The 24,382-nt window shown below is 45.0% G+C and overlaps 1 protein-coding gene and 1 long non-coding RNA gene across 3 annotated transcripts in view; one reads left to right on the forward strand and one right to left on the reverse strand.

Moving 5' to 3' along the window:
* The window catches only part of RNF144B (ring finger protein 144B), a 153,783-nt gene that overhangs the window by 34,142 nt on the left and 95,259 nt on the right, over nucleotides 1-24,382 (forward strand). The window lies entirely within an intron of this gene.
* Nucleotides 15,687-16,043, reverse strand: LOC143781171 (uncharacterized). The gene is made up of 3 exons (XR_013216601.1): nucleotides 16,003-16,043; nucleotides 15,845-15,919; nucleotides 15,687-15,728 (listed from the first exon to the last, which is right to left on the reverse strand). It is a non-coding gene; the product is annotated as an uncharacterized LOC143781171 (long non-coding RNA).

Genomic DNA, 24,382 nt, shown 5'->3' on the forward strand with positions numbered 1-24,382 from the left:
GCTAAGGTGGGGCCCCGACATGGGATACTCACCACACACGAAGATATGAACACACACCCAAAATGTGCCACACACTACCACGTGCTTGAACACATATACCACCCTCAGCACACATTTCACCACACATACACCAACCTCGCCACATAAGTCGAAACACAAAACTCGCCACATGCAAAACTCGCCACATGCAAAACTAGGCTCACGCAAATCTAGCCACACGTGCAAAACTCACCTCATGGAAAACTCGCCACATGCAAAACTTGCACATGCGGAAAAGTTGCAACACATGCAAAAGTTGCCTCACACAAAACTTGGACATACTCAAAACGCACCACACATAAAACTCGCCACGCGCAAAACTTGCTGCACACAACTTGCTACACTAACCTGTCACATGCAACTCGACACACAAAAAGTTGCTACAAGCATGTCGCCACACAACTCAACACACACAACTTGACACATGAAACTCGCCCTAAAACACACACAAGTCTGGTATTAGCCTTCAAAAATAAAAATCTGATTAATAAGCAGACAAACTACAAGAGCAACAAATGTACCATATAGGAAATATGGCAGCTGTCAGTCACATGACCTGTCTATTATGTGTATGTGTGAGCTAATACTGCCAGGGAGGAGGGCTTCCTGTTGGCTGGGAATTTATCAGGCTGCCCATTTAGCTTTCAAATACTGAGGTAAAAATACTGACCAAATAACGTGTGAACGAGTTCTAATACAGGAGGAGATGACATACAGGTACATACTATATACAGGGGAGATGACACACAGGTATATACTATATACAGGAGCAGATGACATACAGGTATATAGAGGAGATGACATACAGGTATACTATACAGAAGAGATGACATACAGGTATATACTATATACAGGAGGAGATGACATACAACAGGTATATACTATATACAGGGGAGATGACATACAGGTGTATACTATATATAAGGGAGATGACAAACATGTATATACTAAGGTAAAAATGAGGTGTGAGGTGAAAATGAGAGGTGTGAGTGCAAAATGAAAAGGTGTGTGCAAAATGAGGAGTGAGGGAAAATAGTGGAGTGACTGGAAAATGACAGATGTGAGGTCGAAATGACAAGTGTTAGGGGGAATGAGAGAATTGAAGGGGAAAATGAGTTGTGAGGGGGAAAATGAGAGGCGTGATGGGAAAATAAGAGAAGTGAGGTGCTATAAGTAACCACAGATATTTACTACGCCGGGCTGTTCAGCTAAAATATATATATATATATATATATATATATATATATATATATATATATATATATATATATATATATATATATATATAATTTTTTTTTTATCACTTTGTCCCAGTGTGGGACATCATGGTGATGACTTTGCAATGCACTGTGTCAGATCAGCGATCTGACAGGCACTGTAGGAGGCTTGCCGGCGCCTGCTCTGAGTAGGCGCTTACAAGCTACCTCCCTGCAGGACCCGGAAGGAGCCCCGTGGCCACCTTGGATCCAGGGCCTGCAGGGAGGATGACTGAGGAGACGCTCGGAGCAACGTGATCATATTGCGTTGCTCTGAGTGTCTCAGGGAAGCATGCAGGGAGCCCCCTCCCTGCACGATGCTTCCCTATGCCACCGGAAAACTGCGATCATGTTTGATCGCAGTGTTCCAGGGGTTAATGTGCCAAGAGTAGTCCGTGACCGCTCCTGGCACATAGTGCCGGATGTCAGCTGTGATAGTCAGCTGACACTCGGCCGTGCTCCCCCCGTGAGCGCGGCTGATCGCGTTAGACATACTATCCTGTCGGTGGTCATATGGGCACATACCACCTCGACGGGATGGTATGTCTAATGTCGGAAAGGGGTTAATGAGGTTGCTTCATGCCAGACAAAGAAGTTCCTGATTCTGGGCTCCCCCTGCAGTCTGTGTCAGAGCGTGATCTGTGTCGGCACGGTAATAAATTATTTCCAGCTTTACAGAAGGACGATAACACCATGGAAATGATAAGAATAATACGGTAGGCCTCAGTTACCACAACTGTCTTCAAGGGAAACTGTTGCTCATAGCAACCAATCACAGTTCGGCTTCTTTTCAACAGCTCTGGTGAAATGAACGATGCCTAGTGATTGGTTGGGGCTAAGTGGAGTGGGTGTGGCTGATACATGCATATATACACACTCTCATTTTTATATATACCGTGAGTGTATATAAAATATATATTTATATTATATTATATTAGTTTTGTTTATTTAGCTTTGTCACCCAAGGATCACCTGAGGAGGTCAGGTGTCCAATGCAGACAGTTGGTGGCCTTTAGGCGGTTACAGCCTTCACTATTCTGTCTAAGTGGAGGAAACCCTTGTTTTGCTCCAACTGAATTGTCAAGACTGTAGCGGACTGGTGACTGTAGCGGACTGGTGACTGTAGCGGACTGGTGACTGTAGCGGACTGGTTGACACGCCACTGAGATCAGAGGCATGGCGTCAGTCCAGGATCTAGCATTTTTTTTTTTTTTTTAAAGATGCATTCTTGGGCTTTTAACCTCTCCCGACAATTGACCATTTTTGTTCTTGCACTTTAGTTTTTCCTCTCTTTCAGAAGTATTTTTTTTCCCCATCGACGTAGACAAATGAGGTTTTGTTTGTGGGCCTAGTTGTAGTTCTGTATGAAGAAGAGGAAGAAAAAAAAAAAAAAAACACAGGGAAAAAATGTAAATGCATTAAAATTTCAGTCTGCCATTATTGTTCTGTGTAATGTTCTGTTACAATGTTCATTGTGTGGTAAAAATGACCTGTTAATGTTTTCCAGGTCTGTATGATATTGTTATTCCTATTTTTTGAGGGAACTTATCGGTTAGTTAAAAAAAAAAAAAAAAAGTAAAATAAAAAGAAAAAACAGTAATTTACCTGCAATCCAAGTGGTCATTTGCAGGTAAATACCATTTAACGTACAGCAGTCTATATTTCTGCAGAAAATGAAGTTATATTCTTCCTGCAGCTGCTCGCTGTCACCAGAGCCATGCAAATGTTGGTGAACAGTCTGCCCTTTACTTTTCCCCCTGCAGCCGCCCTAAAACAAGACACTTGCATGTTTGAAATGGTATTTACCTGCAGATAAATACCATTGTTTTTTCTGATCAGGGTCACTTTGTGTGATGAGCTAACGTTTTTATTGATACTAATTTTTGTTGTATGTAAAGCATTTTGCTCGCTTTCTATTACATATTTTTTAGGGAGCAGTGAAGAATGAAACAGCAATTGTGAGGTTTTATTCTTTTCTCTGTACATTTACTCTATGGGTTGATTGATCAAAATGTAAAATTAGACTTTTTTTTTTTTTTTATAAATATACTACTTTTTGCTTTTATTTATTTTTTATTCTTTTGTCTTGTCAGACTTTAACCTGTTCGCTAGTTCTACATATCACAATACTGCAGTTTTGTAGTATATATCTATAAAATGACGTTCATTAATAGGCTATACAGCAGCACTAGAATCAAGCTCCGGTCGCTGCTATTACAGGCAGATGCTAGCTGTGAATCATTTCCCGTTTCTTACTTGGAGAACCACCGTAGGACATTCTATTACATCTTCTTTCGGTAGGTGGTTACAAAAGGGTTGTTGAAAAGTAGGCAGCCCCTTTAATTGGAGCCATTGGTGTTCTGACTTCTATCTACTGTGACACTAAAGCATTCTCCTCAGTTCAAAGTCTGGGTTTGGATCTTCTCTAAACGGTTAAGCATGCTTGCAGATCACGGCAGAACCTGATGGACAGATCCCAGGCCTTCAGGATGGACATCTCACAAGGGTATCTCTTTCTGAATTTGGGGCATTATGCTTTTTTCTTCTTTCTGTGCTTTTTTTTTTTTCTTCTTCTTTCTTTAAACTTGCGTAGTATATTTTATTTAACAGAGTTTGGATTGCTGTACTTTATTTTAGGATATCTGTTGCCATTTTTTATTTTAGTCTCATTTTAAGATTTATTACAGTGAGTTGGTCATGACTCTATGACCCTGCAATACTTAATTTTTAGTAAACTGGAACAAGGCCAGATTCTATGTGCATATACTCCATTCTCACGTATTTGAATAAAATCGTTCCTTCTTGTATTGTTAAGTAGTCATTCAAAACAAGTAAAGTTTTGTTCTGGTCATGTCTAAGCTTTTCATCAGATATGTCTTTTGGAATATTCCCAAGCCTATAATTCTGACAGGAGGCTCCAGCATGTGCCAATTCATAGTTATATTTTAGCATTTATTCACATTTAATGATTGGAACCCTTTGATCATGTTTATTAAATACTAGATGGTATTACGCAGCCCACGGAGTACATTGCGCAGCCCACGGAGTACATTGCGCAGCCCATGGAGTATATAGCAATGTGGGCATCATATCACTGTTAAAAAAAAAAAAAAAAAAAAAGAAATAAAATAAAAAATGGTTATATACTCACCTTCTGGAGCCCCCAGATCCAAGCGAAGCGGTTACCGACGCTGCTCGTGCGCTCCGGTCTCAAGAGTGCATTGCGGTCTCGCGAGATGATGACATAGGGGTCTCGCTGCGTCATCATCTCGCGAGATCGCAGAATGGACCGGTTACCGGAGCGTCGCAAGCGGGAAAGGCCTGTTGTCGATCCGGGGGCCGACGGACGGTGAGTATATAATGATTTTTTTTTTATTATTATTTTTAATATTAGATCGTTGTACTATTCATGCTGCATAGGCAGCATGAATAGTAAAAAGTTGGTCACACAGGGTTAATAGCAGCGGTAACGGAGTGCATTACAACGCGGTCCGTTACCGCTGCCATTAACCCTGTGTGAGGGCAGACTGGAGGGGAGTACGGAGCGGGCACTGACTGCGGGGAGTTAGGAGCGGCCATTTTTCCACTGGACTGTGGCCGTCGCTGATTGGTCGTGGCTGTTTTGCCACGACCAGAGACTTGGATTCCATGACAGACAGAGGCCGCGACCAATGAATATCCGTGACAGAAAGAAAGACAGACAGAAAGACGGAAGTGACCCTTAGACAATTATATAGTACAAGTTGCTAAATGGTGAAGTAGATCAATATTTAGTATTCAAGTGCTTGTAGTAAATCTCAACCTGCATATTATTTTTTTAATATATCTTGATCAGAGCTATGTTTTCTTAATACAAACCTATAAAATCCACTGCGTAGATATACAGTCAAATAGGTTTTCAAAGGCTGTAATGTTCATGGCACCACATGCACACGTACCGTATATTGTGATGCGCCTCGATAAGCAATAAAGAGTAGACTGTGATCCAGCTAATTCTACATCAATAAGCTGGAGATTTGGAGCTATAGAATTCATCCAGTCGTGGATATTGACATTAAAGTCCAGTAAAGCATACAGTAATTGAGATTTGATCTTTATACTATGGATGGATATGCTTGTATGATATGACTGTAGAAAGGGTTACGTGATTGATTTGCAAACACCAAAAGGTGTTATCCTCACCCTCTTTTCAAATCGCACCCCTGTAAAGATCAGTATTAAGTTATGTAGGTGTGTTATGCTTAAAGCATTATGTAAAGCAGCTTATGGTTTTCAGTCAACATGAAATCAATAAACAAACCCATCTGTCAATTGTCAGATGATTGATTCTGAAAGAATTTTATGACCGAATGTGGAAATGTCCCAGAAAGCAGATCACGCCTAAATACGGTAAGTTGACTTCATTCAATGAACCGGTTCTCTGAATTATCTTGTGACTAATGTATGCAAGAACAAACAACAAACCAAATATAAGGTTCACTTAGCTGCTCATTCTTACTTGCTGTGTAATACTGTTGGTATGTTCACATTGTCTTTTTTTGGGAATCAAAAAATGTCTTTCTCTTTTGACTGAGATTGTTTTCATAATAAGTAACATTACAATATGAAGGCCATTATCTCTCATAAAAATAACATTTCCTCTAAGGCTAGTTTCACACTAGCGTTAACTGGATAACGTCGCAAATCCGTTTTTTTGCCGAAAAAACGGATGCGTCAAAAAAGTGAAAAACGGTGACAAACGTATGCCACGCATCCAGCATTTCGACGGATACGTCGCAAATCCGCTAAACGTTTCCGTCGAAAATACTGGATGCGTTGCATACGTTTTTACCATCCGTTGTATCCGTTTTTCCGACGGATCCGTTTTTAAAATGGGAGGCTCCCAAATTTGATTGGCTACTGGAAAATTTGAAAAACTATATAGTACTGTTTTTACAGCCCATCTTTGTGGGTTTTAGTTTTGTGGCAGCGATGGAAGGTGTTCTTGGGAGGATTGCTAGTTTGGTTACCGACGTTATCTTTGAGACAAATCGCCTGGATATCATAGTGCGGGAGAAGGAGGCGGCAGCGGAGAGGCGTAGGATGCTTCTGCAGCAACGGAGACGGAGACGACTGTGGATTCATCCGATTAATCAACTACGGATGACCCGGGGTGTCCAGTCCACTCTGTACCTGGAGTTGCGGCACAATCCACACAAATTCCACAACTACGTGCGGATGAGGATTGAACATTTTGATTTTTTGCTTGCAAAACTGGAGGATGTCATCCGAAGACAGGATACAAGGATGAGGCTTGCCATCACACCGGCGGAGCGGCTGATGGTGACCCTGCGGTAAGCCTCTTTTTTTTTTTTTCTGTCATTGGTCATTTTGAATGTTATATTACATGCTGCAGACAATACTGCGCTGACATACTGCGCACTATTTTCTGCAGCATGTAATTTGGGTTTTCTTGGCGGACATTCCACTGCTTTATTTAAATGTCATGCTGATATTGAATGTTAGATAACAGACTGCAGAAAATACTGCGCTGAAATATTGCGTTGCATTTTCTGCAGTTTTTTTTTTTTTTTTAAGTTTTTTGGGTTTGATGACATGCAACTGCTTTTTTTTCTTTCATTGGTCATTTTGAATGTTATATTACATGCTGCAGACAATACTGCGCTGGCATACTGCGCACTATTTTCTGCAGCATGTAATTTGGGTTTTCTTGGCGGACATTCCACTGCTTTTTTACACCGGTTTCATGCTGGTTTTATTGTGTGTCCCGTCCTTAAAAAAAAAATTAACAGTGCCATATTAAAACTTGTTGGTCTGGAATTTTTTCTAACATTTTTTTTTTTTTTTTTTTAAAGTTTCCTAGCTACGGGTGAATCTATGACTTCGCTCCATTATCAGTTCAGGCTGGGCATTTCCACTATCTCTGGAATAGTGAAGGACACATGTCAGGCTGTTTGGACCACTTTGCAACCAGAGTATATCCCCCAACCATCCATGGAAATCTGGTTGCGAAGTGCTGAAGAGTTTCAGCAAATTTGCAATTTCCCTAATTGTGTGGGTGCAGTTGACGGGAAACATATAAGGATTGCGAAACCGGCAGGAACAGGATCGGAGTATTATAATTATAAGAAGTATTTCTCCATCGTCCTTATGGCTATTGCAGATGCCAACTGCAGGTTCCTTGCCGTGGACATCGGAGCATATGGACGGTCCAACGATTCGCAAGTTCTTAAAAACTCTCCAATGGGTCGTTGCCTTTATGGAGAGAGCTACGATTATTCGGACTCCCATGACAGCACTACGAGAGAGGGGATCCGCCCTTAAGGAACAGGAAACCTACAGATACAAAAGGGCGGCACCTCTCCCATGCATCAGTTGGTTTCCTGTTCCTGAAGGGACTGGATGCCTACAGAAGTTTTTTCTACGGTTTCCAGGCCGGCCGGACCGAATCTGGTAGCGAGGGGGTCTCCTACCTCGGCCGGTGCGAGTACCTGATGTGGTCACGGTGGCCCTGGCAGGGCGGCACGGCAGTGGCTAAAACAGCAGGGAAGCGGTCGCCAGGGGGTGTCCGGGCTCCAGGTGCCAGCGTATGGTAAGTATAAATCCCCTCGTGTGCTGTGGGTCTCCCTGCGTGTGGGGGCGGGGGCAGTGTCCTGGAGGCGCTGACCGGAGTTCAGCTGGCCGGCCTCGGCGTCCCACGATGGCTGCAGCGCTGACAGGAAGCGCTGTAAGCTGTGGTGACGTTGGTAGGCGGAGCCAACGACGACTTCCGGGTCGCGGAGCTCCTGCGCATGCGCGGGGGCTCCAAGATGGCGGCGCCCACCGGGATTTCATGCCGCTCTCCCTCAGAACGCCGGAGGGTCCCCCACAGCTGCGGCAAGGCGGGGAAATCATTTAACGCTGAGCAGGTGTGCTGTCCGAAGGAGGGGCTTTTATAAGGAAGCTCCAGCGGCGTGTTCCTGGCTTCTGGCTCCAGTTACTGAAGATGGCGTCTGATCAGGATCAGCAGATTGCGCTGCTGGAAGAAGCATCCCAGAAGCCTAAGGAGAAGGAACACGAAAAAAGGAGCGATACTTCAGGCCGCAGAAGCTCCTCCAGACAGGGGTCTGGAGTGTCAGCCAAGAAGAATCCCCCTCGTACTTCGGTATCTCTCTGGGTGTGGGCAGCCACTGGTAAGTGATCTCCGAGAAAGTTCACTTAATGACTAGTGTCCCCTCATATGTTTTATGCAGGGAAGGAAAAATGTCAGTAAGACGAAGCATAGGGAGTGTGCCATCTGCGCGGTTCCCTTGCCCGACTCACACCCTAAAAAACTATGTGACCCCTGTATCCAGCAGACGGTGAGGTCCTGGAAGGAGGGGAGGGGGTATGGCATGTAGTTCTTATACACTAGTCTGCCTTACTTATCCTCTTAGGTAGCGGAAGAATCCTCTTCTATTGCGGCCAGTCTAAAGGAGATGGTTAGAATGGAGGTCAGACAGTCCATTAAGAACCTTTCACAGACAGGAGGCTCTAAGCAGAGAGCTCAGTTGACGTCTGATTCATCTGTGGATAAGGAAAGCGAAGAATCGAACGATTCAGCAGCATCATCCTCCTCCTCGGAAGAAGACGCTGCTCGGTTTTGCTTACCCTTGGAGAGAGTAGACAAATTAATAAAGACAATCAGAGGCACAATGGGTATAGTAGAACCCAAGCCTCAACTCTCTAAAGAACAAATGATGTTCAGCGGCTTAGAACAGAGAAAGCGCAGAGTTTTTCCCCTGAATGAAAAGATACAGGAACTTATCAACAAGGAGTGGAGAAAACCAGAAAGGAAAGGCTCCTTACCACCTGCGCAAAAGCGTAGATACCCTTTTGATGACCCAGCAGTAGGTAACTGGGAAAAGGCCCCGAAACTGGATGCGGCAATTGCCAAGGTAGCAAAGCGTTCCTCTCTCCCGTTTGAAGACATGGGAACACTTAAGGACCCCCTAGATAGGAAAGTGGATACCTTCCTAAAGGGGACCTGGGAGATGGCAGCCGGCTCCTTAAGACCTGCGGTGGCGTCAACCTGCACGGCAAGGTCGATGATGGTTTGGCTGGACCAGTTAGAGACCCAATTAAAACAGGGGGCCTCCAGAGACTCTATTCTAGCAGCATTGCCGGTAATCCAGGAGGGGGCAGCTTTTTTATCGGACGCTTCAATTGACTCTGTTAAATTGGCAGCTAGAGCAGCAGGGCTTTCTAATGCTGCAAGGAGAGCCCTATGGTTGAAATGCTGGCCTGGGGATATGCAGGCAAAAGCAAAGCTCTGCGCTATCCCTTGTAAAGGGGAGTATTTATTCGGGCCTACCCTGGATGAACTCCTAGAGAAGGCAGGAGACGATAAGAAAAAGTTTCCCAATACCTTCAATGCATACCGTCGTCCCTTCAACAAAAGAAGGTTCAATCGGGGAGGGAAGCGCGCCTTCTCACCGGGCAGAGATCGGTCCAGATGGGATGATAAGCGAAAACGAGGTACAGGTCTCATGTTTCGCCGTAACCCGACGGAAAACAAGAAACAAGAACAATGACTAGCAATCCCGGTGGGAGGGAGACTGCTGCATTTCTCAGCAGCATGGTCAGAAATCACAAACAGCGTTTGGATAAAAAACACTGTTTCCCATGGTCTCAAACTTGAATTTGTCCAGGCTCCACGGGACAAGTTCAAGCTAACACCCTGGCGCTCATCTCCCACTGAACAAGTTGCCCTGGAAGAGGAAGTGAGGACTCTTTGTTCTAAAAATGTGTTGGTGGAAGTACCATATTCTCAGACAGGAAAGGGGTTTTACTCCCCCCTCTTCCTAATCCAAAAACCAGATAATACTTATAGAACCATTATTAATCTTAAGGGTCTCAATAAGTTTCTGGTAAAGCATACTTTCAAAATGGAGTCCATCAATTCTGCAATAAAAATGCTCTTTGAAAATTGTTTTATGGTAGTGGTGGATTTGAAAGATGCCTACTATCATGTACCCATTCATACTGATTTTCAACAATACCTGAGAGTAGCACTGATAATGGAGGGTAGGATTCAACATTTTCAGTTCAGGGCACTCCCCTTTGGGATAACCTCTGCTCCTAGAGTGTTCACTAAAATAATCGCAGAGGTCATGGCACATTTAAGGGAGTCAAATGTCCTTATAATCCCCTACTTAGACGATTTTCTCATTGTCGGGAACTCAGTGGATCACTGTCTGTCACAATGGGAAATTACTAAAGCTAAACTAGAACGTCTAGGTTGGATCATAAACTTCGAAAAATCTAAATTACAGCCTCTAAATATGCAAAAATTCCTGGGGTTAATTTTGAATTCAGTAACACAGCAGTGTCTTCTCCCTGAGGAAAAAATAGCGCTAATCCAGAGTTACGTGTTAAAAGCAATTAAATCACCCTCCATGACACTTAGGCAAGCAATGTCCCTACTGGGGTCACTCACATCTTGCATCCCTGCTGTTAAGTGGGCTCAGTTACACACCAGATCCCTGCAAAAAGAAGTTTTATTCCATGACAGAGCCCTAAACGGCGTATTAAATGGGAAATTAACGTTGGGGCCTATAACACTGAACTCCCTCAGGTGGTGGTTAGACATACAGAATTTGTCAGCAGGGGTGCCCTGGATAGTAAATGTCACCCAAGTAATAACCACAGATGCCAGCTCTTCGGGGTGGGGAGCTTATATGGGGGACATGGTGGTTCAGGGACAATGGGAACCCTTCACAACATTCTCATCCAATCAGAGGGAATTGTTGGCAATTGAATTGGCTGTTAAAGAATTCCTCATATATCTACAGGGCCAGCACGTCAGAATTCTGTCGGACAACAGAGTGGCAGTCGCCTACATAAACCGGCAAGGGGGAACACGGTCCGAGACTTTAATGCAGATCACGGATCGCTTGTTCCAGGTGGCAGAGCTCAATTTTCAATCTTTGACAGCTCTCCACATCAAAGGAAAGGAAAATATAACAGCGGATTTCCTAAGTCGAAACACGCTAAGACAAGGAGAATGGTCTCTCAACAAGGATATTTTCAACTGTATCAGCCACAGATGGGGTCAACCAGTGGTGGACCTGTTCGCCACCAGAGACAACAGGAAAGTAAAACTCTTTTGCTCTCTGAATCCCAGGGAAAATCCCCTGGCGGTGGACGCTTTTCTAATAAAATGGGATTTTCCGTTGGCTTATGCCTTCCCACCACTGAATCTGATTCCTCTAGTGGTGAGAAAAATCAGAGAGGATCGAGCAAAAGTCATCTTTATTGCCCCCTTTTGGCCAAGAAGAACTTGGTTTGCCTGGCTCAGGACGATGTCGGTATCGGATCCCTGGGTACTGCCAGACATCCCGAATTTACTCTCTCAGGGACCAATCTCCCATCCACAAGTGGCAGCGCTCCGTTTAACGGCGTGGAGTTTGAACGGTCACTGTTAATAGATAAAGGCTTCTCTCCGAACCTGGTAGAAACGCTCCTAAAGAGTAGAAAGCAAATAACTACCAAAATCTACTCTAGAACTTGGAGGAAGTTCTTGTCCGTTTCTAAATTTAATATCCAAGAAGGGGTGCCAATACAACAAATCTTAGAGTTCCTACAAAAGGGGTTTGAGCTAAAACTCTCTACTAGTACCCTTAGAGTACAGGTCTCAGCTCTGGGTGCCCTGTTTTCCTGTAATGTAGCTATCAACTATTGGATAGCGAGGTTTATGAAGGCGGTCTGTAGAACTAGACCAGTGTATAAAGATAGGTCAGTTCCGTGGGATTTAAATTTAGTTCTATCCTCACTAACAAAACCCCCCTTTGAACCTCTACACGAGGCCTCGATTAAAATGCTGACACTTAAAACTGCCTTCCTAATTGCCATAACCTCAGCTCGCAGGGTAGGGGATATCCAGGCACTTTCCAGGCTTCCCCCATATACAGAGTTCCTGTCTGACAGAGTAGTCCTTAGACCAGACCCAGCATATCTACCAAAGGTAGCAACGAGGTTTCATAGGTCGCAGGAAATAGTTTTACCATCTTTTGTTCCTAATCCATCCAATCCTAAAGAGCAGGAGCTTCATACGCTAGACGTTAGGAGATCTCTCCTACAGTATATTTCAGTCACCAATAGTTGGAAGAAGGATGAGGCACTGCTTCTTTCCTTCCAAGGTCCAAACAAAGGATGTAGAGTGTCAAAATATTTACTGGCTAGATGGATTAGGGAAACTATTTCTATGGCTTATACAGCGGGTGGGGGACCAGCTCCGCAGAATCTAAAGGCACATTCCACCCGAGCCATGGCGTCATCCTGGGCAGAAAGATCTGGAGTGTCGGTGGAACAAATATGTAAGGCGGCCACTTGGTCATCCCCTTCCACGTTCTTTAAGCACTATCGGTTGGATTTGGGGTCCTCCTCTGATCTCACCTTCGGGTTAAGGGTGCTGCAGGCTATAGTCCCTCCCTAAGGTAGCTTACATCTCTGTAAATCTCTCGTAGTGCTGTCATGGGAGTCCGAATAAAGCATTAAGCTACTTATGGGTAGCGGCATTTTTCGGAGGCCCATGACAGCACCCTTAGTTCCCGCCCTATTCACTTGGGGGTTGCACTTCCTGATATGTATATAGTGTGATATATAGATCTCACGTATGGTGTCTAGTTATAAAGTTAATAAAATATTTCTGTTTCAAAATGTATATAATGTATATTTGTATGCCACTAACCGTGGTAGTCCTCTCAAGGCTCTGAAATACAACTGATGCATGGGAGAGGTGCCGCCCTTTTGTATCTGTAGGTTTCCTGTTCCTTAAGGGCGGATCCCCTCTCTCGTAGTGCTGTCATGGGCCTCCGAAAAATGCCGCTACCCGTAAGTAGCTTAATGCTTTACCGCCAGCCAGACCACTGCCAGGAACAAATGACCCAGCCCTGGAATATGTCTTTGTAGGTGATGAAGCCTTTCAACTGTCGCCGCACCTACTGAAACCGTACAGTAGCCGGAACTTAAACCATACCAAGCGGGTCTTTAATTACCGGCTTACTAGAGCACGAAGAGTAGTGGAGTGTTCCTTTGGCATATTGACGGCGAAGTGGCGAGTTTTGCTGACTGCTATCAAGCTGAAAACAACAACTATAGACGAGGTAGTTAAAGCCTGTGTGGTGCTCCACAACTTTGTCCTTTCAAAGGAGCCCGTTTCCTTGGATGATGAAGATTTGGAGACCACCTTGTGGGACTACCGCAGCAGCTCGGTTCGCTCTACAAGTTCAGTTACAAGGATGAGGGACCAGTTTGCCGATTATTTTGTCTCACCTGGCGGGCGGATCCCGTGGCAAGACATGATTGTGTAACCTGTTTCCCATGTGTAACCTGTTTCCCATGTGTTTTGTTTATGTAAAAAATGTGTTTCTGCCCCCCCCCCCCCCAAAAAAAAAAGGCCCAAAAGCGTGGTTTTCTTGCTAGTAAAACCATTGTTATACCTTTAACATGTCTGGTGTTTGTTTTTATTAAACCTTTTTTATTATATTACCTTAATAAATCCACACACACACAGAGTACAATTATAATCAGAATTTTATTTTAACTTTTTTTTTTTTTGCCAAAAAAATAGTTTTTTTTTTATTTTCCAATTTTTTTTTGGGAAAACTTAGCAAAATTTTTTTGACAAACATTAAAAAAACATATTTACAAGTCTTCAAAGTTTTGGGTGGAGATATGAGAGGAGGAGGGGCAGGAAGGTTGGACCACGTCGATAGGTGGGGAAACCCTACTTGTTTGGGGTGCAGTGGAAGAGGGGGTTAAACCAAGAGGCTGACCAGAGGGGGGTGGTGTTGGGGTAGGGGGAAGAGAAAAGCTGAGTAAAGAAAACATTGGGGAAGTAATTTGGTCTGGGGGCCGGGATTGTTGTGGGGACTGGGTTGGGTATTGTGACTGGGTAGGGTAGTGGGACTGGGTTTGGTAATGGTGCTGGTGTGGGGATTGGAGCTGGGTTTGGTAATGGTGCTGGTGTGGGTATTGGGGCTGGGTTTGGTAATGGGGGGTATGGTGTGGAAATGGGGCCTGGGGTGGGGCCTGGGGTGGAATTGGAGTGGAGGTGTGGGGAGGTGTCTGGGTAGCTTCATTAACGGCCTGCAATGCAGCATTATGGCAGGTATTCATTACCCGCATCTGTTGCTCAAAAGAAAGCTTCTCCATGCTCATGAGCATGGATTGGAAAAAAAGATTGGCCGGATCTGGACTTACAGCTGAATGCAGCCTATCCAAGCGACTGCTGGTTTCACGGCTTGTTTCACTGATGCGTGACTGCACCATGTTGAAACCAGCAGTCACTTGCTCTCCCAAAATTTTGAAAGAGCCTTGGAAGGATGCATTCAGGTGTAAGAACTCAGGAGCATAGCTCCTTTCCTGACCCCTCTGTCGCTGCCGCCACGAACCTAATGGTGGTGTCGAGGTGGCAGGATCAGAGGGGTGGGGTAAAGGGAACGCTAACTGTTCAGCATCAGATGTGAGCAATGAAGCCTGCAATAATGCTCCACTGCTTGGGGCGGATGAAGTGGAGGGGACAGAGGGGTCAGAGGAGGGGACAGAGGGGTCAGAGGAGGGGACAGAGGTGTGGGGCCTACCGACGTGGCCCTCAGTGGCGGACTCAGGAGGGATCGCTCCAGAGGGCGCAGAGGAAGATGCAGGCGCCCGGTGGCTGGAGAAGGTGCTGTGAAAGAAAAAACAAAAGAAATTAATACATTGGAATGAAAAAGCCCTGACTGAAAGCAAACTAAGTAGACAGGTTAACATGGTTATTAGTGGGCTGTAGAATACTTACACTCTGCTTAGCATGGTTCGCCTCAGGAAGGAGAGGGCCTGGCCATATTTATATTTGCTCCTCTTCCTTCCTGCAGAGCCACTCGGGGCCTTCATCTCATCGTTGAATTCCCTCTTAAAGCGATCCCTCAGTGACCGCCACCGCTTCCTAACCTTTCCAACTGTGAAGACAAGAATCAAAAGAAAAAACAAAAAATTGGTAAATGCAATACATTACAGTCAGCTCAAAACATCACTTGGAAAGTGAATACTTACCTAGTTTGCTCTGCTGCTGAGGATGAAGGCTCTCCCGCCTTGGAAACAGGTTGCGACACACTTCGTCCCAGAGCCGACGGGTGACACCGGTATCGGCATGCCTGCGGTCAGCCATGTTCCACAGCGGCTCCCGCTCGCGAACCTCCTCGATGAGATTCTCGATATCAATGTCGTCATCATCATCATCCTCTTCTGCGAGAGCACGCTGTGAAGCCTGTGCCAAAAAAAAAAAAGGAAAACAAATTAGTACACTGAAACACTAAAGTACCAATAGAATACCCCTCCCCAAAAAAAACAACTCACTGATGGCCGACCGCGGCGACGAGTCCGCCGACTCTGGGAGTGTCTGGGAGAGCCTTCAGCGGCAGCAGCAGCAGCCTGAAATAAAGTAAACAAATTCTCAGTTAAGGTAGGCATATATTTTCTGTGTTTAGTAATCTGTTTTGTGTATGGTGCAGTGTGATGTGCGAAGCAACTGTTTCACCACTACTTACACTTGGTTCCTCCTCCACTTGCATCTCTCCACCCATCTCGCCCCCTTCTGACAGCTCCTCATCTGATTCAGCTTCCTGTTGAAACATAATTTATGCATGTAGTTATAAAAAAAAAAGTAAATTTAAAAAAAAAAAAAAAAAAAATTGTGTAAACTTACCGATACACGCTGTTGCTGTGGAGGAGGGCTGTCAGAAGAGGACATTGTTGTGTAAGTAAAGGCCGGTGGCTGTGGTCCTGGTGGGCTGACAGGCGGCGGCTGTGGTCCTGGTTTTTCTGTAAGTTTAAAGACACTTGCAATCTGCTCTACACATTGAAGCAGCAGATTTGGGGTCTTCAAAACTTACTTTTAACAGTTGGTGGCTGTGGTCCTGGTGGGCTGGTCCTGGGCTGACAGGCGGTGGCGGCTGTGGTCCTGGGCCCTGGTGTATCTATAATAAGTATAATGGATTTCTAGTTAGACCACCCCCTAAACTAGGTAATGTTTTAATAAACACCCTGCTAAAATGATGTGAGAAAAGTTCATTAAATGTGAACACCAAAACCCCAAAACAGGTGCACGGTATACCATTCATTTCCATGTTCCCAAAAAAAATTTTTTAAATGTGAACCCACCATGTAAACATATATTTACCACATTTTATTTTCAAAAATCACCTCCCCAAAAAAACCTTTAAGTGTAACCTTTATTAAAAAAAAATGCCCTCAACCAACTGTGTATTGCAAGTATAACCATTGGTACATACACCTGTTTTAAATTTACCTGTATGAAATGATACTACGGACATTTTTTTTAACAAAAAATTTATTATTTTTATTTTTTTTTCACTCTTTTTTTTTTAAAATCACAATTAGGAGCTGACATGCTCTTTATTTTAAATACAAGTGCATCAACTGCAAATGGTTTTAACAGTAATTAAAATAAAATCAACACTTTTAAAGGGAACCTATCACCCCGTTTTTTCGGCATGAGATAAAAATACTGTTAAATAGGGCCTGAGCTGTGCATTACAATAGTGTAGTTTGTGGACCCCGATTCCCCACCTATGCTGCCGAAATACGTTACCAAAGTAGTCGTTTTCGCCTGTCAATCAGGCTGGTCAGGTCAGATGGGCATGGTGTCTTCCCCCAGATATTGCGTAGTTTTCCATTGGTGGCGTAGTGGTGTGCGCATGTCCAAGGTCCCAAATCCTGCACAGGGGTGCGAAAATAGCAGCGATGTCCATTATTCCATTGGTGGTCGGTGGGCGCGGCCATCTTCCTTTGGCTGCGCGTGCGCAGATGGCTATCGCGGCGGCCATTTTCCTGAAGCCGCGGCCAGCAGAGCGCCGCGGCCAGCAGAGCGCCGCTTCTGCGCACGCGCGGCCAAAGGAAGATGGCCGCGCCCACCGACCACCAATGGAATAACGGACATCGCTGCTATTTTCACACCCCTGTGCAGGATTCGGGACCTTGGACATGCGCACACCACTACGCCACCAATGGAAAACTACGCAATATCTGGGGGAAGACACCACGCCCATCTGACCTGACCAGCCTGATTGACAGGCGAAAACGACTACTTTGGTAACGTATTTCGGCAGCATAGGTGGGGAATCGGGGTCCACAAACTACACTATTGTAATGCACAGCTCAGGCCCTATTTAACAGTATTTTTATCTCATGCCGAAAAAACGAGGTGATAGGTTCCCTTTAAATAGAAAAAAAACCCCACACTCACACATTCAAACAACAAGCTGCAGACCGCTAGACTTTTTAAAAAAATACATCAGATTTAAAAAAAAAAAAAAAAAAAACACTTTTAAACCACATGCTGCACAGACCACTATACAGTCAATACATCAGAAAAAGGCAATTAACTAATTAAAGCATGGACAAATGCACATGCAATCAACAAGACGCACACAAACATGCATGGTATGTGTCCACATTCCGGATCGCATCAGGATTTGGTCATGATTTTCCATCAGTATTTGTAAGCCAAAACCAGGAGTGTAACAAGAGGGAAAGTATAATAGGAAAACAGGCACACTTTTGCTTTTATCACCCACTCCTGGTTTTGGCGTACAAATACTGATGGAAAATCCTGACCAAATCCTGATGAAATCCTGAACAGGGACACATACCCTCCCACATGAACAGGCATAAGATTGGCAAAGGCATAATAAGGTGCAGGCACATGATACAAAAGCACACAGCCGTCCAAAAATACACACATACACATGCACGCACATAGCTTTATGCAAATACACATATGTACAACAAAGGCAGAAAGGTGAACTCAATCAGAAGACGCATACACACACACACACACACACACACACACACACACATACAAAAGGCTGACAATCCTTTGGCTGAAGCAGCAGGTCTTCACAGTGGCTGGCATCATGGTGGATCTGGACTCTAGCATGGCACTGGCTGGTGCAGGACGATGGCAGGCCTCAGGTTCTCTTCAGGTTTTAAGCTCTTGCTGTAGTCAGTAGTACCTCATACACACAGAAATGCACAGGCACACAGATGCACACAAAAATTGCAATACTCACGCTGGAGTCTTGTGGCTGGAGTCTTGTGGCTGGAGTCTTGTGGCTGGAGTCTTGTGGCTGGAGTCTTGTGGCTGGAGTCTTGTGGCTGGAGTCTTGTGGCTGGAGTCTTGTGGCTGGAGTCTTGTGGCTGGAGTCTTGTGGCTGGAGTCTTGTGGCTGGAGTCTTGTGGCTGGAGTCTTGTGGCTGGCAGGCTTCTCTCTTTTGTCTTCTTGCTGGCATATGTGGGGTTGAAGGCCCAGGCCAGGTTTATATAGATTTGGGGGTGTCTGGCCAATTGGCAACAAAATTCTGCTTCTGAGCATGCTCAGTGTAAAAAAAAAAACGTATTGCGTCGTACGACGTGTCCCGACGCATCCGTCGCTCATAGGCTTCCATTGCAGCCAACGACGTATGCCGCAGGATGCGTCGCGACACGTTTTTTAGGCGGAGACAAAAAACATTACAATCAACGTTTTTTTGAGACGTGTCGCCAAATTTCGACGCATACGTCGTAAAACATACACGACGTATGCCAATCCGTCGCCATACGTCGCCAATACAAGTCTATGGGAAAAAAAACGCATCCAGCAAAAAGTTTTGCTGGATGCGTTTTTTCTGAAAAAAGACGTTTTGAGACGTAATGCAGTTAACGCTAGTGTGAAAGTAGCCTAAGTTTATACTTGGCTCATAAACCATGTAACTAAATACAATTTTGAAAAAAGATACAATCAAGGGGCTGTAGTAGACATACAGTGGGGGAAATAAGTACGGTATTTGCTCCCTTGGTGATTTTGCAAGTTTGCCCACTGACAGACATGTACAGTCTATAATTTCAAGAGTATTTCAATTTTAACATTGAGAGAGAGAATATCAAAAATAAAATTCAGAAAGTCACATTGTATAAATTTATATGCTTTTTTTTTCTGGATTTTATTTTTGATATTCTCTCTCTCAATGTTAAAATTAACCAACCCTTCAAATTATAGACTGTATATGTCTGTCAGTGGGCAAACTTGCAAAATCAGCAAGGGATCAAACGCTTATTTCCTTCACTGCATGGTAGTAACAAATACTGTAGTATAAACTAATTACTATGGTATATTTTTACCTAATTTAACATTAAACTAGGACCTGATGAGATGCACACAAATGGGATTGGGGAATAGGGAACCAATTTTTAAACTGTATTCCGTTATGAACTGAGGCAGCTTATAGCTGGAGAAGATTGGTAATGGTTTGCTGTCAGATCATGTTCCATCCAGTAGTTGTCCCATAAAGTCCAAGTATCATGAATTCTAACTACGGTACGTTATCTTGGAGTAGAGCTGTCAGGTATTCCATGTTTATAACATCCTTGATTCCTGAATATAAGTCCATCATTGATTCTGGTTGACTTTTCTATTGTTTTTCTGTTGAGCATTTCACAACTGTGGAGTGGAGGAGCATCCTGGCATTTTTGCCTGGGAAGTGTAGGACATTAAGTAATGCATTGGGTTCAGTGATTTCTGTATATGGAGTATTTATCAGATAAAATCCTTAACTTCTTTCCAAAAATTACAGATTGAAAAGCAGGATGAAAAAATGATTTGTTGGCCCCCATCTCCTCACCCAGACAAACTCTACAGTATATGTTTTACTTTGAAGTATGTTTGTACAGAAAAGAGTATGATACCACAAAAATAACTGCAAATGGTTTTTCCATACAAATTTATAGGATTGTCCTTTTGATCATTTTATTTGTAGCTTTTCCCCCACTATTTTTTTTTTAATTTTTTTCGGGAAGGGTGTGGGGCGGGGGACAAAGTGTAATGTTGGTCCTACACATTGGATGGCTGTTGGCTAAACGATGCTTCAGCAGATCGTTTGGCTGACGGCCTTCTCAGACAACTTTCCTATAGAGGAGTGCACGTTTGACCATTTGCTCCGGTGTTCAATGAGAAGGCTACCAGCTGACACGTTGGCTGGCGCGTTATTTCTGGATGAACAATGTAATTGGCAGGACAAAATTGGATATGCGCATTCGACATTTTCCTATCAGTCGGCACCCGAATACACATTAGACCGTCAGCTGAAATGATCGACATCGGTGGTTTCTGCAGACATTCGCCTAATGTGTAAGCGTCCTATAGGGAATTTCCCATTCTTCACTATGCACTCTGGCAAGTAAGTTTTGTATGGTCTTCAAAGTAGTCATAGATAAGGAGTCAAAACCTGAAGACCAGTCCGGAACAACAAATCAAGAAGGCTTAATGGATGTAGACTCACTCCAGGCCAAAAGTCAAAGTAGAAAAGCAAACAAAAGTCAAATCCAAGGGGCTTGAGGAGAAACTCTATGATAGTAAACTTGAGTCAAACACAAACAGGCTATAGAATAAATACAGGCTATATTCCTGATCTAGCAGCAGAATCTGATACTCAGTTACACAATTAGATACTTAAGTTGGTGACATCAAGGCCAAGTGCTCTATTACAAAAGTAACACCTCTGCACATTAAATTCTTACGGAGGTGCAGGACTGGAATTGGGAAAGGTGAGTAACTATATGTTACAACTGCCGGTTCTACTTACCTGTCCAGGCGTCGCGCTGGCTCCTCGCTCGCACCCATTCCCGCTGCAGGTTCTGCTGCAATGTCCGTCGCCTCTCTTCCTCCTCGCCGCTCTTCTCGTCTCGCTGTCCTTCCCTCCGTCGCGGTCGTTGCTGTTCCCGGGCTTCCTGTGCGGCCGGCTCCTCCTCGCTCCAGACGTCTTCCTGGTTCTGTTTCCTTCTTCTGACACTAGGGGGCTTCAGCATGGTGCTCCTCTTCCTGCATTCTCTCGGTCAGTCTCTGCTCCATTCAGGTGCTTTAGGGCACGGGCGCGGACTACTTGTTTAAATTAACTCTTTTCTGCTCCCTCCCAGCAGTCCTTGCCTTCCAATCAGATCTTGGCATCAGGTATATCTGGCGTCTCCTCCCTACCAGCGACGCCTGATTATCGTGTGCATTCCATGCAAGCTTCTGGCCCCGTATCTGACTCGTCCTTGTTTCTCTGTCTCGCCTTTTCGCTAAACTCTTCTGAGCCGTCCCTCTTGGTTTCCAGCCGTTGCGGTATCTGACTCCTCGGGTCTGCTCCTCACGATCCCTGTATTGGGGTTGATCTCCAGGTTCGCTCGCCCGTTGGAGCTTCAGTGCAGTGACCCAGAGGGTCCACTCTCTGTCCGTTTCTTCCGTCCTCACGGTCGCAACAGTATAATCAGGCCATGGACCCCGCTGGTTCCTCTACGGCTACACAAAAGGAATTTTTTTGCGTGAAAATCAGTCTCGGATCATGTCCATTATGAAATCTATGGACCCTCGGTTGTCAACTTTGCAGGCGTCTGATCCCGGGAATGCTTCTCTTTTGGCTGGGCTCCAGCAGGAACTCACGCAGCAGCGAGATACCCAGTCGCATTTACTCAATTACATAGCATCTGTCGACGACCGCCTGCTTTCTCTTCAAGCCTCTGCTACTGCAGCAGCTTCTGGCCCCCCTCGTGATTCTGTGTCCCATCCTCTGCCACGTTTGGGTAAACCTTCTAGGTATTCAGGTGATCCCAAGTTATGTCGGGTTTATTTTAACCAGTGCCGATTACATTTTGAGTTACTACCCCAACAATACCCTTCTGATCGAGCCAAAGTGGCTTTTATCGTGTCTCACCTCGAGGGGGAGGCTTTGGCCTGGGTAAACCCCTTATGGGAGCGGGATGATCCAGTAGTCACTAATATTTTAGTTTTTTTGGAAACTTTCCTTAAAGTCTTCAATGAACCAGGGTGTTTGGCTTCCATTACCGAGTCCCTCTTCAGCCTTCAACAGGGTACCCTTACAGTAGGGCAATACACCATTCGCTTTCGCACCCTATCTTCTGAACTGGGGTGGAACAATGAGGCTCTGGTTGGGGCTTTTTGGAGGGGTCTCTCTGGTAAGATTAAGGATGAGCTTGCTAGTCGGAACATTCCAACCTGTCTGGAGGATTTAATTTCTCTTGCTACCAGAATCGATTTACGGTTTCAGGAGCGTTCCCGTGAGTTTGGCAGAGAGAGGAGACCCGTAGGCCTTATCGGTCACCAGTTCCTACCTCTTCCACTCTTCCCAGTACTTCTGCCCCAGAGCCTATGCAAGTCGATCACATAAAGTTGTCGGAACAGCGACGCAGGGATAGGCTGGCGCAGGGCTTGTGTCTCTACTGTGGGGGAGCTAATAATTTTTTGCGCTCTTGTCCAGAGAGAGTGGGAAACGCCTCCACCTAGGCCAGGTAAGAGAGGCTTTCCTAGGTGACCTAAATTCCTCTCTACCATTAACTTTTTCAGTTTTGATTTTTTTAGGTAAAGAGCGTAGATCTTGGGAGGCGTGTGTGGACTCGGGTGCGGCTGGCAATTTCATTCACCAAGAGGAGGTGGACAAATTCCATATTCCAGTTGTCTCCCTAGAAGACCGGCATATTATCTCGACTGTGGATGGCAATCAGTTATCAGTTCCCGTTACTTCAGTTACGCTTGAATTTGAGATGCAAGTAGGAGCCCTCCATCGAGAAAAAATTGCCTTCTATGTTTTGCCTAATTTATCCCACCCCTTGCTCCTAGGCCTGCCTTGGCTCAGGTCGCATGAGCCAGTCCTAGATTGGTGGACCGGCGAGGTTCTTCGCTGGGGACACTCCTGTCATGAACATTGTCTCCGCTCTGTGGTTCCTTTTACCCACTAAACTTCTTGGTCTTCTGCAGGCATATCATATGTTTGCTGATGTTTTTGATAAGAAGGCTAAGTCCCTTCTGCCACATCGGGCCTATGATTGTCCCATTGAGCTTCCTGGATCCACGCCTCCACGAGGGAGAACATACCCTTTGTCTGCAGTCGAGACATCAGCCATGTCGGAGTACATCAAAGAGAACTTGGCCAAGGGCTTCATCCGGAAGTCTTCCACTCCGGCAGGGGCCGGATTCTTCTTCGTCCGTAAGAAGGATGGCTCTCTACGGCCCTGCATTGACTACCGGGGTCTAAATAACATCACGTCAAGAACAGGTATCCTCTTCCGCTTATTCCTGAGCTCTTCGACCGCCTGAGAGGGGCTCGAATCTTTACCAATTTGGATTTGCGGGGGGCCTATAACTTGGTCCGAATACGTGCCGGAGATGAATGGAAGATGGCTTTCAACACGCGTGACGGCCATTATGAGTATTTGGTCATGCCCTTCGGTCTTTGTAATGCTCCGGCAGTCTTTCAAGAATTTGTCAACGAGGTTTTTCGGGATCTTCTGCACTCCTGCCTAGTAGTCTATTTGGACGACGTTCTTATTTTTTCTCCCGCTCTTGCTTCTCACAGAAAGAGTGTCCGCTTGGTCTTCCAACGCCTTCGAGAGAATCGTCTCTAAGCCAAAATTGAGAAATGTCTTTTTGAACAAACCTCGTTGCCGTTTTTGGGCTACATTATTTCCGATTCTAGATTGAAGATGGATCCTGAGAAGTTGTCCACTGTGCTTAAATGGCCACGTCCACTTGGGGTAAAAGCCATTCATCGTTTTTTGGGCTTTGCAAATTACTATAGACAATTCGTGCCCCGTTTCTCTTCTTTGTCTAAGCCGCTCTCCATTCTTACCCGGAAAGGAGCTACGCCTAATTCTTGGCCGCCGGAGGCTGAAGATGCCTTTATCACCCTGAAGCAGGCCTTCGCTTCTGCGCCAGTTCTACATCGGCCAGTGACCTGTAAGCCCTTTGTTCTGGAAGTGGACGCCTCTTCCACAGGAGCCGGGGCAGTACTTTCTCAAAGGTCATCCTCCGGACATCTTGTGCCCTGTGGGTTCTTCTCTAAATCTTTTTCTTCCGCTGAATGCAATTATTCCATCGGTGATTGAGAACTCCTGGCCATAAAATTGGCTTTAGAGGAGTGGCGTTATCTTTTAAAGGAGCCATCCACCCTTTTACAATTTTTACCGACCACAAGAATCTTGCCTACCTTCAATCAGCACAGAGACTCTATTCCCGACAAGCCAGGTGGTCTTTGTTC

This window comes from Ranitomeya variabilis, chromosome 6, assembly GCF_051348905.1.
Source record: "Ranitomeya variabilis isolate aRanVar5 chromosome 6, aRanVar5.hap1, whole genome shotgun sequence".
Taxonomy (NCBI): domain Eukaryota; kingdom Metazoa; phylum Chordata; class Amphibia; order Anura; family Dendrobatidae; genus Ranitomeya; species Ranitomeya variabilis.